The sequence below is a fragment of the Leucopleurus acutus genome, assembly GCF_964270905.1.
Source record: "Leucopleurus acutus genome assembly, chromosome: 17".
Lineage (NCBI taxonomy): Eukaryota > Metazoa > Chordata > Mammalia > Artiodactyla > Delphinidae > Leucopleurus > Leucopleurus acutus.
In genome coordinates this window covers 35,060,205-35,075,430 of record NC_139159.1, presented here as the reverse complement: position 1 = coordinate 35,075,430, position 15,226 = coordinate 35,060,205, and the positions used below count along the sequence as shown (strand labels likewise).

At 39.4% G+C, this 15,226-nt stretch overlaps 1 protein-coding gene across 1 annotated transcript in view; it reads right to left on the bottom strand.

The window, feature by feature from the left end:
- LOC309973979 (metabotropic glutamate receptor 7-like) overlaps window positions 1-15,226 on the bottom strand; it is a gene marked incomplete at both ends in the record, with an annotated part of 83,164 nt that overhangs the window by 53,987 nt on the left and 13,951 nt on the right. The window lies entirely within an intron of this gene.

Below are 15,226 nucleotides of genomic sequence, written 5' to 3'. Positions count from 1 at the left end.
TACCCATTGTCTAAGAAGCCCCTATTGTCTGGAGAGTTCTTAATCATTAGCTGGAACAATGTCCCTCGAGTCCCACATTTCCCCCTTTTTCTTGTGACTATTGATTCCAATCATGGAATCTTAACCTTCTGTTCGTAAACTTTGGTACTGTTGTCTTAACATTAGAACTTGTACAGTACTGATATGTTCTCTAATAAATGCTATCAAGCGATTTAGGATACATGGTCCAAAAGTTAAAATCAACAATAAAACAATAAGAGGTCCCAACAGAGTAGAGATTAAGGTGGTAAACCAGGGGGACTTATCAAACCATGATTGAAACCATCCTTTTTTGTTTTTTCTCCCTTAGCCTTTTATCTAAGCGTTCCCTTAGTTTATCCATGGTTTTGGTAATGGTTCCTGAATGATCAATATAAAAGCAACATTCTTCTTTTAGAGTGGCGCATAATCCCCCTTCCTTAAGAAACAGCAAATCTAGGCCTCTTCTATTCTGCAACACCATTTCTGAAAGTGAGGTGAGTGATTCCTTTAGTTGAGTTATGGAACTTTCTAATGCTCGAAGGTCGATGTCTACAGCCTGTCTTAAACTTGCATAATACTGGGGTTGTTGTATGAGGGCTGTGGTTCCTGTTCCTATCCCGGCAGATATTCCTAGTCCCAGAAGGACAGCCAATGTGAGGGTTACAGGTTCTCTTTTGTTTTTTTGTTTTTCCTACATATTTATCTAAAAAGGATGAGTCTGAATGGTAGATAAATCTAGGGACTAATTGCACTAACACACAAAAGTCAGCTGAAGTATTAAGAACCTTTAAAGAGACACAAGGGGTGAGCCCCGTGTTACATGTCCACCATCCATCTTGAGGAGGTACAAGATATCCTGAGCTTGAAGGGAGGCTAAAATCATGACAAAGGTGTCTATGGGACTGGGGAGGTGTTCCTATACAAGTACCATTTCCAGAAACCGAGGACAGGGTTAATTTACTGTTCCCTTCTTGCTTCCATCGACATTGGTCTGAGGAGGTAGAATTAGTATAGTTGGAGTTATATCTTATAGCATCATAATAAGGGGGAGGGGCAGCATAGCAAAGCCAACATGATTTTGTAGCCTCTGGGTTTGTAGCATTGAGAACCGTAAAGGCTGCCTGCACCAAAGAAAGCATCCTATCCTGAGGAGTCCCAGGCTTAACTGTGGGTTCTTTGGATCCAGAGGTTTCATTAGTCTCATTCTTTGTTGACGTAGTTGAAGGGGCCGGGGGAAGCAAAGGGGGGCCAAGTACGGGATTTGGGCCTATTGATATAGGAGCAGGAGTCTCAATCTTTAGCTTAAGGGTCATTAATATTCCTAAATCATATTCCCTCATGTAAAATCTAACGCCCCAAGAATGACCATTTATCCATTTTTTATCTCTTTTTCCAGGATTACTAAAGGAAATTTTAAGGGGATGACACCATCCTGAACATTTACTCCGGTGTCCGGTATCCTCATTATGAGAATAATTAGCCGTTACAGTAATTAAATCCCAACTTGAGGTGGGTTTTCAATTAGTATCCCCGGTAGTTTCACATCCCCAGCTTTTGCAATAAAAGTTTTCAGTTCCACCACATTTATAATTCAGAGATCGAGGGCGGTGGAACCCGGGGCATACGTAGAAAGTGAGGATACCAAGCATCATTCTTTTGCCTGCATTTTTGCAACCCGGCCCAAACCAATCAGTTTCCGAAACTTTGGAAGGGGCAGTGTTCATATCATGAGAATCTTCTGTATCCCAATAAGGTGCTCCTATAGCCAATTTACAAACATCAGGAAAAAGATCTGGCCACCAGGTCCAGGGGGGTGCAGTATGACTAATGGACCAGGTTACATCTCCAGTCTGAGAAATTACCTGCCAAGTTAAACGTTGGGGGAGGTGAGGGCTAAAATCACTTACAGTCAATAAAGGCAGTAAAACCAAAATTATAAGTCCTAGGTTCGTAGAAGCTTGAGTTTGAGCGGGTTGTCGGTTCTTTGGGCCCGCCATCCTGGTGATGCCGTCGCTGGTGCAGCCTTCACATGTGAAGCATGGATCCAGGCAGCGATGCCGTCCACTTTTATGGCCGTTGGGGTGGTGAGGAGGACGGTGTATGGTCCTTTCCATCGAGGTTCCAACGTCTGGGTTTGATGCCGACGGACGTATACGGAGTCTCCGACTTGGAAAGGATGAGTTTCTCCCGGTGTTCCCGGTTGGTAGGCCTCGGCGAGTTGGGACCATATTTCTTTCTGGACCACTTGGAGTCCCAGTAGCCTTCCGGGGCATTGAAATCCCAGTTTGGCCTGACGAGTGGGAAACCAGCATCAATCTCGTTAGGCAGCTGGGTAGGTTGCCCATTGGCGCCTAATACATTTTTTCTGGCTTCTAAAAGAACCCGTTGCCTCTCCTCAGTCGTTAGGAGAGTCTGGAGCAGCTGCTGACAATCATCCCATGTGGGCTGGTGGGAGAAACAAGAGATTCTATTAAAGCGGTAAGGGCCTGTGGATTTTCGGAAAAAGTTGGGTTATGCATTTTCCAATTATAAAGATCTGCAGAGGAAAAGGGCCAATATTGGAGAGGTCTATTCCCTTGGCCGTCGGGGGGGCCATATTCTCTAAGAGGTAGGGCAGTGGAGTCTGGGGAGATAGCCCTCCCTCCTAGTGCCCGCTGAGGGACCCCTTTTTTTTTTTCCATCATGGATGGTTCCCTTGGTGCCGAGGGCAGTGGAGCTGGGGGTCCTCTAGGTGGTAGGGGATTTGGGGCCGGAGGATAAGGGGGTGGGGAATCCAAAAGAAGCAAATCGGACTGCGGGTCAGGATAAATCGCCTTCGGTGGATCCGGGGCGTCGGGTAGCTTCTCCGTGTTGGGGTTTTTCTTTAAGGCTAATATCTCCGACGCTGCTGATGTGTGCACGGACGTACCTGTTGAGGAAACAAAGGGCCGGACCCACGGAGGTGGGGAGAGAATTAAATCTTCCCAGACCAAGACATATGGTACTTGGTCTGGATGTCCGTGGGGATCTATATTAAATATCTTAGACTTCAGCAGCTTAATCTTGTCTAATAAAAAGGATCCTTCGGGGGGCCATCCTATCTGAAATGTTGGCCATTCAGAGGCACACAAAGTCTGCCACTTTCCTTTCTTTACCTCTACCGAAAAATTATGGGCTCTGGCCCGAACTTCGGTCCAATGGCTTAGGGTAAGGGAAAGAGGAGTCGTCATAGTTTGTCCCATTGTCGTCCGTCAGAGAAGAAAAATAGACCACAATACAGAAACAGTTAAAACTCCACGAAACACATATACGCATGGGCCACCGCGAGCTCGCTTCAAAACCGAAACCTCTTCAGATGGCAGTTATCACCAAGGGAACTGCCGAAACCGAGTGAAGGGGAGACAGAGTTTGCCTCTCCTTCCAGATGAGCCACCAGGGCGTCCCCTAGGGCTCATGGACGCCGGCTATTAGCACGTCTGCCTAGCCAGAGGTCCGATACAGATTCCATAATAAGCCGATTCTTACGGCTTTCCTCCGATAATGGCCCACAAAGAACAAGGGACAAACAGACAATCAAGCTCGAGCTTACCTGGTACCTCCAACTCCCGATGTTCTTGTGGTCCGGGGCGAGTGGAATCCCGGACAAGCCCCCAAATGTTAGACCTTCGTGGTCCCCTAGGAGTTTCGACTCGCCCAGGAAACAACAAGAGTCGGAAGCCGATGCAAAACGCAAGAGGTTTATTGAAGGCCGGTGCACCGGGGCTCCTTGGTCCTCACGCAGGAGGTCGAAGAAGGAACCCCTTTTGGGCGCGAATATGTCAGTTATATAGGTTCCCACTTCCCCGTATGTAAATTATAGATTTGGTTGTGTTTTCCTGCTGATTGGTCCCGGTTTAGGCTCGGACCAGAGAGGGAACTTGTCCCCAGCTTCCTGATTGGTCTTTGACAGACACCTTTTTTACATTTTGTTTATCTCCCTCCTTCTCGGAAGGGGGCCAGACATCCTGGAAATTTACCCATTGTCTAAGAAGCCCCTATTGTCTGGAGAGTTCTTAATCATTAGCTGGAACAATGTCCCTCGAGTCCCACAGTAGTACTATTATTATTGTTACTTATTATACAATTTATTGTAGAAATTAACAGGGAGAGTATTAATAAATGTTAATACAGTGCTAAGTGTCACATTTATGATCTCAGCTAAATATTTGTTGATTCAACAAACATTCCACATATCAGAAAATAACCTGTTAGTATATATATTTTTTTTTTTCAGAAGAAAAGAAACCCTGAGGCTTAGAAAGTGTAAACAATGTACCAAAAGTCACTCATTTAAGAGGTAATGGAATATAATTCAGCCTTAAAAAATGAAGGAGATCCTTTCATTTGTGACAATATAGATGAAACAGGAGTGCATTATGCTGATGAAATAAGCCAGACAGGATAAATACGAATGATATCATTTATATATGGAATCTAAAAAGAAAAAAAGCCACACTCATAGAAACAGAGTAGAAATCTGGTTGCCAGGGGCTGGGGTGTGGGTGGGGAAAAGAGGGGAAGACTGGTAAAAGGGTACAAACTTTCAGCTGCAGGATGAATAAGGTCTGAGGATCTACTGTATAACATAGTTACTACAGTCAATAATACTGTATTGTATAACTAACATTTTCTGAGAGAATAGAACTTAAGTGTTCTCACCAAAAAAAGAAAAAAAGGAAAAGGTGTCATGAGCTGTTAGATGTATTAATTAACGTGATGGGAAGGATCCTTTTACAACAGATATGTATATCAAATCATCATGATATACTCTTTGACTATCTTACAGTTTTGTCAATTATACCTCAATAAAACAGAAAAAAAAGAGGTAATAAAGATGAGACTCCAATCCAGGATTATCCAGCTCAAAAAACTACACTCTTAACCATTACAATATAGTATCCATCCTTATGTTGTAACTGTAAAATGCTTAACACAAAGGAAACGGTATTTATTCTAACTCTAATGCTTACTAGATATTAGTTATGTGGTATGCTTTACTTCTAACTACAAGGGTATAAGGTGCAAATTCTTGCTACAGAACATAAAAGCCCCTGTGGTACCCTGTAGGATAAACACGTACCTGTAAATCTCTCATCTCTCAACCCAGAGTCTCCTCAAGTTGGAGGTCTTTACCCCATTTATAATGTGGGAATAATGCCTTTCCCACATTTGCACTGGGCATGAAAATCCATACTTCCAGGTGTATACGGAACCTCCACTTAGCTCCTCGTCACCTTGGAATCACCAGACCAAAGATCATTTATTCCATTAATATAAATGATGTAGGGATAGAAGTACAGAATATACAGAGAGTGTTGGAGGAATCCAAACAAGTCCTCCACTCTCAAAACAAATTTTAGAGTTCCAAAAGTAAAGAGCAATGTTTGGAAATAAAACTAAAAATGAAACTAACATCTACAATTAGCCAAGTATTTATTATGGGCCAGGCTACTTACTAGGCACTTGATAAACATTACAGCTCATCTTCCTGCAGTCCTTCAAAGCATATAATATTGTTTCTATTTCATAGAGAAGAAAATTGTATCTAAGCAGGTTAGTGATTAGCCCAAGACCACAGGGCTAGGCTGTAAGAAAAGAAGGCCAAAATGGTGATGGATGTTATAACTAGAAGATTATGGCTAATCAAATAAAAATATTCAAAATGGTCCTAATGTATTATTAGGATTTCTTTAGAATAACTTGGGTGCCTTAGTGAATACAGTAGTGGTAGGCACTACAGTCTCTTTAATTTGCTAATCATACAAATCTACTTTAATATTCTTGGCGACAAGGAGCTAACTACTGATAAGACAGCTTCTTCAGTTTTGGGGCTACTCCAGGGTGAAATGCCGGAACGTCTTACTGCCTGCAATGTTACCTAGTTCTACCAGGGGGAATAAAGCAGAACAAGTAGCCACTGTTCTTGACAAATGGATACAGTTTCAGTTTTTCAAAATGTGAGTGTCAGATTCATTCATTGTATCAGATAGATCTGTCAAATGGCTTTGCCCATTTACTAATGGATGGCACACTGCAGACACACGTTGGGTCAAAGGACTCAATGTCACCTCATTGATACTGTCATCAATATAACTTGTATTGGCATTTTGTCTCACCCTGACTTTAAGGACTATGTGAGGAGATCCAAGTCTCCAGACCATGGACTGATCGATCACCTCTGCTTGACACAGTATTCTCTGCTCATTTCCAGAGGGGACCAAGGATGAGCTCTTGTACTTCTGAGTCTATTCACCCTACCTGGCAACACATACTAGCTGGGCTGATTGGATCAAGCAGGAGCCCCAGAGTTTAAATTTCCAGCTGCATTAGAGGAAACAGAGGCTATGCCCCAATCCCATAACCCCTCACTTCTTACTGCTAGCCTATCCTAGGCTGTTCTCGCTGATAGGAGTACTTCATGCTAAAAATTAATTTTGCTTACCTGATGGCAGTCACACAACCTCAAATGCCATTTTTATAAATAAGGCAACCACCAATGGAGTGTGATTTAGGGTGTTTTCTTCTGTAGACCCTGCCTACCCTATAAAATCTCCCATTACTGCATCATGGAGACTATAATCCCTTTCTGAGGGAATAGATTCTTTCTAACCATAAGATGAAATAAGAACTTACATTTCCATACTGCCCAAAAGGAAATAAATTGATTACAAAATGCAGGAGAATGACTGATTTTCCACATTTGTTGTGTTCACTAAAGGGTTTTTGAATAGACTTGACAGTATTAAAGAAGTTCAACACACACAAAATAAAAATTAATAAATGAAAAGAAAAAAATTGCATTTACAACAAACAACAAAATAAACACACTGATATATAAAAGGTTTTTATACATCGATGAAAAATGGATGTCTAAAGTCACAAACTAAAAAGTATTAACAGCCAATAAAGATATGAAAATATGTTCAACCTTGCTATTATTAATCAAAGAAATACAAATAAAATAATTCAGGTGTCATATTTTACTGACTAGAATGACAAAGTTTTAAAAAACTTGATAATACTGGTATTGATATTGATAATACTGGTACTGATGAGTGTGTGTAAGAAACCACACTGGATGTTAAATTCTTGGTAGAAATAAAAAGCACGGTAACCTTTCTGGAAGACAATATGTCAGTATGTACCAGAACTGACAACCAGCCATTCAAGTTCTAGAAGTCCATTCTAAGGAAATAAACAAATGCTCAAAGACATATGAACAAGGATGCTTGTCTCATTGTTTAGCAGAGCAAAACAGGAATAATCTAAATGTTGAACAGTAGGGACTGGTGAAATAAATAACAGAATGCTGTTCAACCATTAAAAATGATGCTGCAGATTTTTATTAGGTGATGAGTAATTATACTTATATTACTAAATAAAAATATTATAGAACTGTTTTGTAGTTTGATATAATAATTAAAGGTATTTTATACTTGTATTGTATTTATATGCACCCCGTCACAAAAAAGTTTCAAAAGATACCCTCAAAAATGTTACAGAGATGATTTATCAGAAATGGGATTTTGAGTTATTTTTCCTTTTTTCTTTAAATCCTTTCAATTTTGGAGTTTCTGCAATGAGCCTGTATTATTTTTACAATTAAAAATATTTAAATTTACAACAAAAGGATCTAAATTCCTCCAGTTTTCCATGTATTTTCCACCCTGGCTCAGGGTATTTGTTTAAAAAAGAAAAAAAATCAGCTTATTTTCTCTTTTGTATCAATCTAAATTTACTTTTCATAAGTTAACTATTTTAGTCTGGCAAAAGTTTCACACAGGAAAATTGTTAAGGTCTGAGTATTCTATTACCTTTAAAAGCACTGGAAACTTTGAAATTATTTCTTTCAGAATTTTCATATAATACTGAAAGGCGGGGGGGAGGTAGCAAAATGAAGGCAAATAGATAGTAGTAGTCAACTTCAATTAAGAAAAAGCAACAAGAGGCAGTTTGTACTCTTTTGATACGGCAGAAGCCCCATGTGTCTACTCATGCTAAAAAATGTATATACACACACACACATATATATGTTTGTGTGTATTATATGTATATGTGACACACACATAATTAATCCACAGCCTTAGGCTAATCACTCATTGTGGCAGAAACAATGAGCTGTTGACTACACTTTAATTAGCTCCTCCAGCCTGTAGAGGCATCACTAGGACCAAGATAGGAACAACATTCTCCATCTCCGCTTGCATCTGGGTATGGTTCTATCCCAAAGAATGTGACCAGAGGTGACCTGAAGAGTTTATGTCTGAAGGATAACGAGTTGATAATTGTAGCTTGCAGCTTCCTCTCTCCTTTCCTTTTTAGGACGAACGTAGAGCCACTTGATGAAGGTGGTGGGTCCCTGAATAACTGAGCAGAAAACTGACCCGCAGACCACCAAAGTCCATACTACACTCCTGAGTGAGTGAGAAATGAACTGTCCATGTGTTGCTCCACTGAAGTTTAAGGTTTATTATTTAGTGTTTAACTAACGCATTTTTTCTTTAAACCTCAGTTGCCTTCTCTGTAAAATAAAGTCTTTGAAAAGGATCCACTGTAAGTTTTTTCCATTGCTTATGTTTTTATCTTAGTTTTTAATTCTCAGAAACATTGCACGCATTTTACCTTTTAAGTTAGTAAGTCTACTTTTTTTCCCACAAAGACGGGTTCTTCAAGTTATGGAGAAGTCATAGCAGACTGTTGCTTCAGTTTAAGATACGCATTCACATATGAGATGAGAAGGGTGAGGACCCAGAGAAACGCATTTGACAGAGGGGAGTGAGAGCATACTGAAGAATGTTTAGTAATAAAGAATTCAGATGGGAGAAACGGATGGGTTACATCTAACAGATTTGCTCAAAGGAATTCTGGAAAGGCAAATATGTGAAAATGTATAGCAAAGACATGAAATGCCTTTTGGTCCCTAAATGGATTTCATTTCAAAGACGTGCATATTGCAAATACATGTACCATAACACTTCTCTGTCCACTTCTAGAATTTTCTAAAGCCTGACAGAACATCTGCAGAGAGAGGATGTCATTCCAAGATGATCGACTGCAAGTTACTAAATTAAGATAAAAATGTCCTTAACCTTGAACAGTTTTTAAAGAGATTTTAGAAGAAAGGAGCCCTCCAGGGGGTTGTATAACTATATAATTGTACCCTTTCTAAAAGGCTATTTACAGATACATAATGTTTCCCCTCCATTCTTTAAAGTAAAATATAGGATAAAAACAAATAGTTTGGGGATAATATTTGTTTGGGACAGCAGGCACTGCTAATCAGTACCACTCTCTCCTTATTCCTTACCATCAGAGCCCTGGTTTAGGAGACCCCATTATCCTTAAGGCTAAGGTGGCCAGTTTAAAATCTGAGCTGATGAGATCTAAGTGCAAGTCTGCTGACCAACTGTGGTAAAAAATTTGCTCTCTGAGTTAGACATTGCCTTTTTTTCCTTACTTAATTTCTTTTTTTTTTTCCTTTTCTTTCTTCCTGCCCAAATTGTTGGAACACTATTGGAGATTCTGGGGTCACTTTGAAGCTATGTGGACGTGCTAGAGATGTGGAAGCTGGAAGAGCGAAGCAACCCAGTCCCCTGGTGATGCCCTTCAGCAGCTGGACTAACACTAGAGGGACTATCTCCAAACTTCCTGCTACCCATGGAAAGTAAGGTAAATCACTCATTCACTTTCTGTTACCTACTAACTGATCCAGAACTCTAACCTCAGGGTTCTAGAACCCTTCTCAGTATCCCATAGTCATACTCATGTTCCAGACTCCTGATCATCAGACTTGCTTATAGCAGATGTATGGGGAGGGTGGGCTCTTCTGGAAGCCCTCATACTTCCTCCCCTACCCCCACCACACACAAATAATGATCTTTATGTCCACTCATCCTTCTATCTACACTCAGAGGCCAGGGCCCCCAGGAAGGCTTCACTGACAACCCTTTACTCCTCTCTACAAGCAGAAAGGGTAGAGGTGTGGGCTCTGGAATCAGACTTCCTAGACTTGAATTCTTAATCTGTTACTTACCAGTTTAGGACGTGGGCAAAGTGGTTACCTTCTCTGGACACCCCTGTAAAAGAGGAACACTAAGTAGCACCTATGTACCTTACTGAAAGGATTAAATGAGCAAATGCAGGTAAAGTTCTTATAATTTTTTCTTGGGTCAATCAATTCTAGCTGCTATTGTTACCTTTGGCTAATTTAGGGCAGAGTCCCTTTGCCCTCCTTTGGTTCTCTGGGCCCGTCTCATTCACAAAACACACAACCGCATACTGCATTCACAACACACACAACCGCATACTGCATTCACAACACACACAACCGCATACTGCAGAGTTTTGAAAGGTGGTTCTCAAAATGTGGTCCCTGGGCCAGCAGTATCAGCCACACCTGGGAACTGGTTAGAACTCTGGCACTGGAGCCCAGCAATCTGTGTTTTAACAATATTCTCAGGCAAATCTGATGCACACTAAAGGTTGACGACAACTGAGAACATCTGTCTCAGACTCTCCTGGAGGCATTCACCAAAAATAGAGTTACAGGACCTTACACCTGACCAGCTGGAGAAGGGGTCTAGTAATTGCCCTGGTTATCATGCTTGTCATGATTTTTCAGCACCTAAATGTTTGAGAATCACTGCCATTTTGAATGTGTGTTTCACTTGTCTGTTTTTCCAGTGGACTTTACTTCCTTGCAAGGAAGGTTTGTGAAGATTTGTTGCTGTTGTTTGCATTATTAGTTTTATTATGCTAATTCTAGAATCTCTGGTGCATAGTGCAATCTCAGGCAGGAAGTAGTGGCTCATTAAAACAGGTATCCCAAAAGTCTTAGTAGAACGTCAAGATTAATTCCTTCAGGAAGAGGTAAAATTGTCATTAGATGCAGATGATATGATACTATATAGAAAAAACCCTAGAGACTCTACATGAAAACTACTACAACTGATAAACGAATTCAGCAAGGTAGCAGAATACAAGATAAACATACAGAAATTGGTTGCATTTCTTTATACCAACAATGAAATATCGGAAAGGGAATGTAAAAAAACAATGCCTTTTAAAATCACAACCCCAAAAATAAAATACTTAGGAATAAACCTCACCAAGAAGGCAAAAGACTTATACGCGGAGAACTGTAAGACATTAATAAAGGAAAGTGAAGATGATTCAAAGAAATGGAAAGACATCTCATGTTCTTGGGTTGGAGGAATTAATATTGTTAAAATGCTCATACTACCCAAAGCAATCTACAGATTTAATGCGATCCCTATCAAATTACCCATGACATTTTTCACGCAATTAGAACAAATAATCCTAAAATTCATACAGAACCATAAAAGACCCAGAATCGCCAAAGCAATCCTGAAGAAAAAGAACAACGTTGGAGGCATAGCCACCCCAGACTCAGACAGTACTCGAAAGTCACAGTAATCAAAACAGCGTGGTATTGGCACAAAAACAGACATATGGATCAATGGAACAGAATACAGAGCCCAGAAATAAACCCACACACCTCAGTTAATCTTTGACAATTAATCTTTGACAAAGGAGGCAAGAATATATAATGGGAAAGAGACAGGCTCTTCCGCAAGTGGTGTTGGTAAAGTTGGACAGCCTTATATAAACCAGTGAAGTTAGAACACATCCTTTCACCATACACGAAAATAAACTCAAAATGTCTTAAAGACTTAAACATAAGACATGACACCATAAAACTTCTAGAAGAGAACACAGGCAAAATATTCTCTGACATAAATCATACCAATGTTTTCTTAGGTCAGTCTCCCAAGACAATAGAGATAAAAATGAAAATAAACAAAGGGGACTGAATCAAACTTACAAGCTTTTGCACAGCAAAGGAAACCATAAACAAAATGAAAAGACAACCTACAGAATGGGAGAAAATATTTGCAAATGATGCGACCAGCAAGGGCTTAATTTCCAAAATACACAAACAGCTCATACAACTTGATGACAATAAAAGCAAACAACCCAATCAAAAAAATAGGCAGAAGACTTAAAGAGACATTTCTCCAAAGAAGAAATACAGATGGCCAATAGGCACATGAAAAGATGCTCAACACTGCCAATTATTAAAGAAATGCAAATCAAAACTACCATGAGGTACCACCTCACACCAGTCAGAATGGCCACCATTAAAAAGTCTACAAATAACATATGCTGGAGAGGGTGTGGAGAAAAGGGAACCCTCCTACAACACTGTTGGTGGGAATGTAAGTTGGTGCAGCCACTGTGGAAAACACTATGGAGGTTCCTCAGAAAACTAAAAATAGACCTACCATATGATCCAGCAATCCCACTCCTGGGCGTATATCCAGACCAAACTATAATTCAAAAAGACACATTCACCCTGATCTTCACAGCAGCAATACTCACAATAGCCAAGACATGGCAACAACCTAAATGTCCATCAACAGATGAATGGATAAAGACGATGTGGTACATATATACAATGAAATACTACTCAGCCATAAAAAGAAGAATGAAATAATGCCATTTGCAGCAGCAACACGGATGCAACTAGAGATTATCATACTAAGCAAAGTAAGTCAGAAAGAGAAAGACAAATACCATGATACCACTTATATGTGGAATCTAAAATATGACACAAATGAACCTATCTATGAAACAGAAACAGAATCAGAGACATAGAGAATAGACTGGTGGCTGCCAAGGGGGAAGCAGGTGGGAGAGGGATGAACTGGGAGTTTGGGATTAGCAGATGCAAACTGGTATATATAGATTGGCTAAACAACAAGGTCCTACTATATAGCACAGGGAACTATATTCAATATCCTGTGATAAACCATAATGGAAAAGAATATGAAAAAGAATGTATATACATATGTATAACAGAGTCACTTTGCTGTACAGCAGTAATTAACACAACGCTGTAAACCAAGTATACTTCAATAAAAAATAAGTTAATTAAATTTTTAAAAAGATTAATTCCTTCAGAAGAACAAGTACTACACATTCACAAAAAAAGCACCCTTTGCAAGTTTAAATTTTTGAATTTCTTTGCCACTTCCTTAGTTTTGATCATCTTGGACAATATATTTTCAATACTGACTTTTAAAAAGAATTGTGTTTCAGTGTTTGCTATCCTTAGAGAGACAGAAACAGATAAGTACAACTAAATACTTGTTTTTCAAAAGTCTCAAAAGTATAAGGGAAATGAAAGTAATTATATCTTCAAATGATTTTGGGGTATGTTTCTAATCTCATACTTCTGATGCGATTCAAGATTAAAACTGTATTAAGACATTTGAGACATGCCGCATTGGTATTAAATGAATTTAATTTTGTGTAAAGTGGCAGAAATATTTTCTTCAGCAAACATACCTGCAGATATAAAATCACAACCATAAATCTACAAAAAAGCAAGCTATTGAATGAAATCTGATTGGTTATTTCCCTGCAGTATGGATCTGCTAATAATTTAATTTACTACTTACTAACAGAAGCCAAAATTTAAATATACATATATATATATATATATGTGTGTGTGTATATATCTATGTGTATATATCTATCTCTTCAATTTTAAATCACTCATATATATGAACAAGTATACATACACATATATAACAACTGTTCATATATATAAACAATTTAAATTAAAGAAAGTACATCTGGTGGCCTATTTTTTTCCCCCCGATTTCTAAAGAACACCATATTCTATTCTAGGCAGTGGAACGTGAATCCACCTTAAGGGTTGTTCAATGAGCATATCTGAGAAACCACTGGTTTAGCCAATGATGTACTTATTGAGGGAGGCCCTAGTGCCACTGTCAAGAGCTTATCCACAGGAGAGATAAGAAGGTACTTGTTTGGTTTGTGAAAAGAAGGAGTAGTGAGAAATGGCAGGTAGCTGCAGGCTGATGACACGTGATGTCCATATATATGTAGAACCAAGACACCCATAATTGCACCCATTTTCCATACCCAAATCCAAAGCCTTTATATCATTAATCCCAGGCAAAAATGGTAAGATTCATGTGTGTTACTATCCCACGGCTTCAAGATGCCTCTAAACTCATATGAGTATGTCTTACTTTTATCAGTGGAGGACAAACCAGGCTTCTATCACCAAGCCCCATTCCATAACAGGCAAACCAGTCCAAGACTTCTCTGAGTGCTGCAGGAGAGTCTATGGAAGGGGCGCTCACTCCACTGTGATGCCTAAAATGCCTTTGCACAGAGCAAACATTCAATACATGCTGAGTGAATGAATGAGTGAACTGGCTCATTTCAGGGAAATTCCATTCAACAGGCTGGCATTCCTTCCTACCCATCTTAACTGTTAAGCTTGCCATCAGACAAAAATTTAATTATAAAACGTTAGAGCTGAGGAAATTTTAGAAACTATCTACTCTCCAGAGGTATACAACTTTAATTTCGTGGTAAAAATCACTAGGAGTGATTTAGGAGTCTATCAGACCTGAGTCCAAATTCCACATCTACCATATTTTGGTGAGCAAATAACTACTTCTGAGGCTCTGTTCCATGTATGCATTATGGGATATCATAATAATACATACATTAATTGTATGACTATCAGGGGATGAAATGACACAATCCATTTGCCATGGTCGGCTAAGTAATTTGCACCAAGTAAGCACTCAAGACATTAGCCAATATTCATAGCGGAGAGATGAAAACAAAACTCTGGGACTGATGCCTACTTTAGTGGCCCCAGTGGTCATAATGACTTTCTTCCATTCAGCCTGCTCTCTTCTCACTAAGACTAAGGAAGAGAAGATGAACAAATTAGGAATAACAATTTGAAAATGGTTTTATACTCCCTGAATGAATGGAATTATAATAAAATGATTCATGAGTTCTGCAGAAATATGATGAGACTTTAGATCTTTATGTTAGTTCTCTACAAAACCAATTGATGGCCCTAAGATGTACCTTCCCACCCAGCCCCATCCTTATCAGGATCAAATATCATTGTAAATGGAAAAGTCAACAACACATAATCAACAAGCTAAGTTACAAGCCAGTGAAGTCTCGGAGCTTTGATAGAGAAAATTCAGATTTATCATTATATGTAAAGATAAGATGATATGAAGAACTCAATCTAAAAAATATTACCTGGAGATCTATAATCTCTACAATAGTGCTATAAAAAGTAAAGAGCTAGAAATCTATT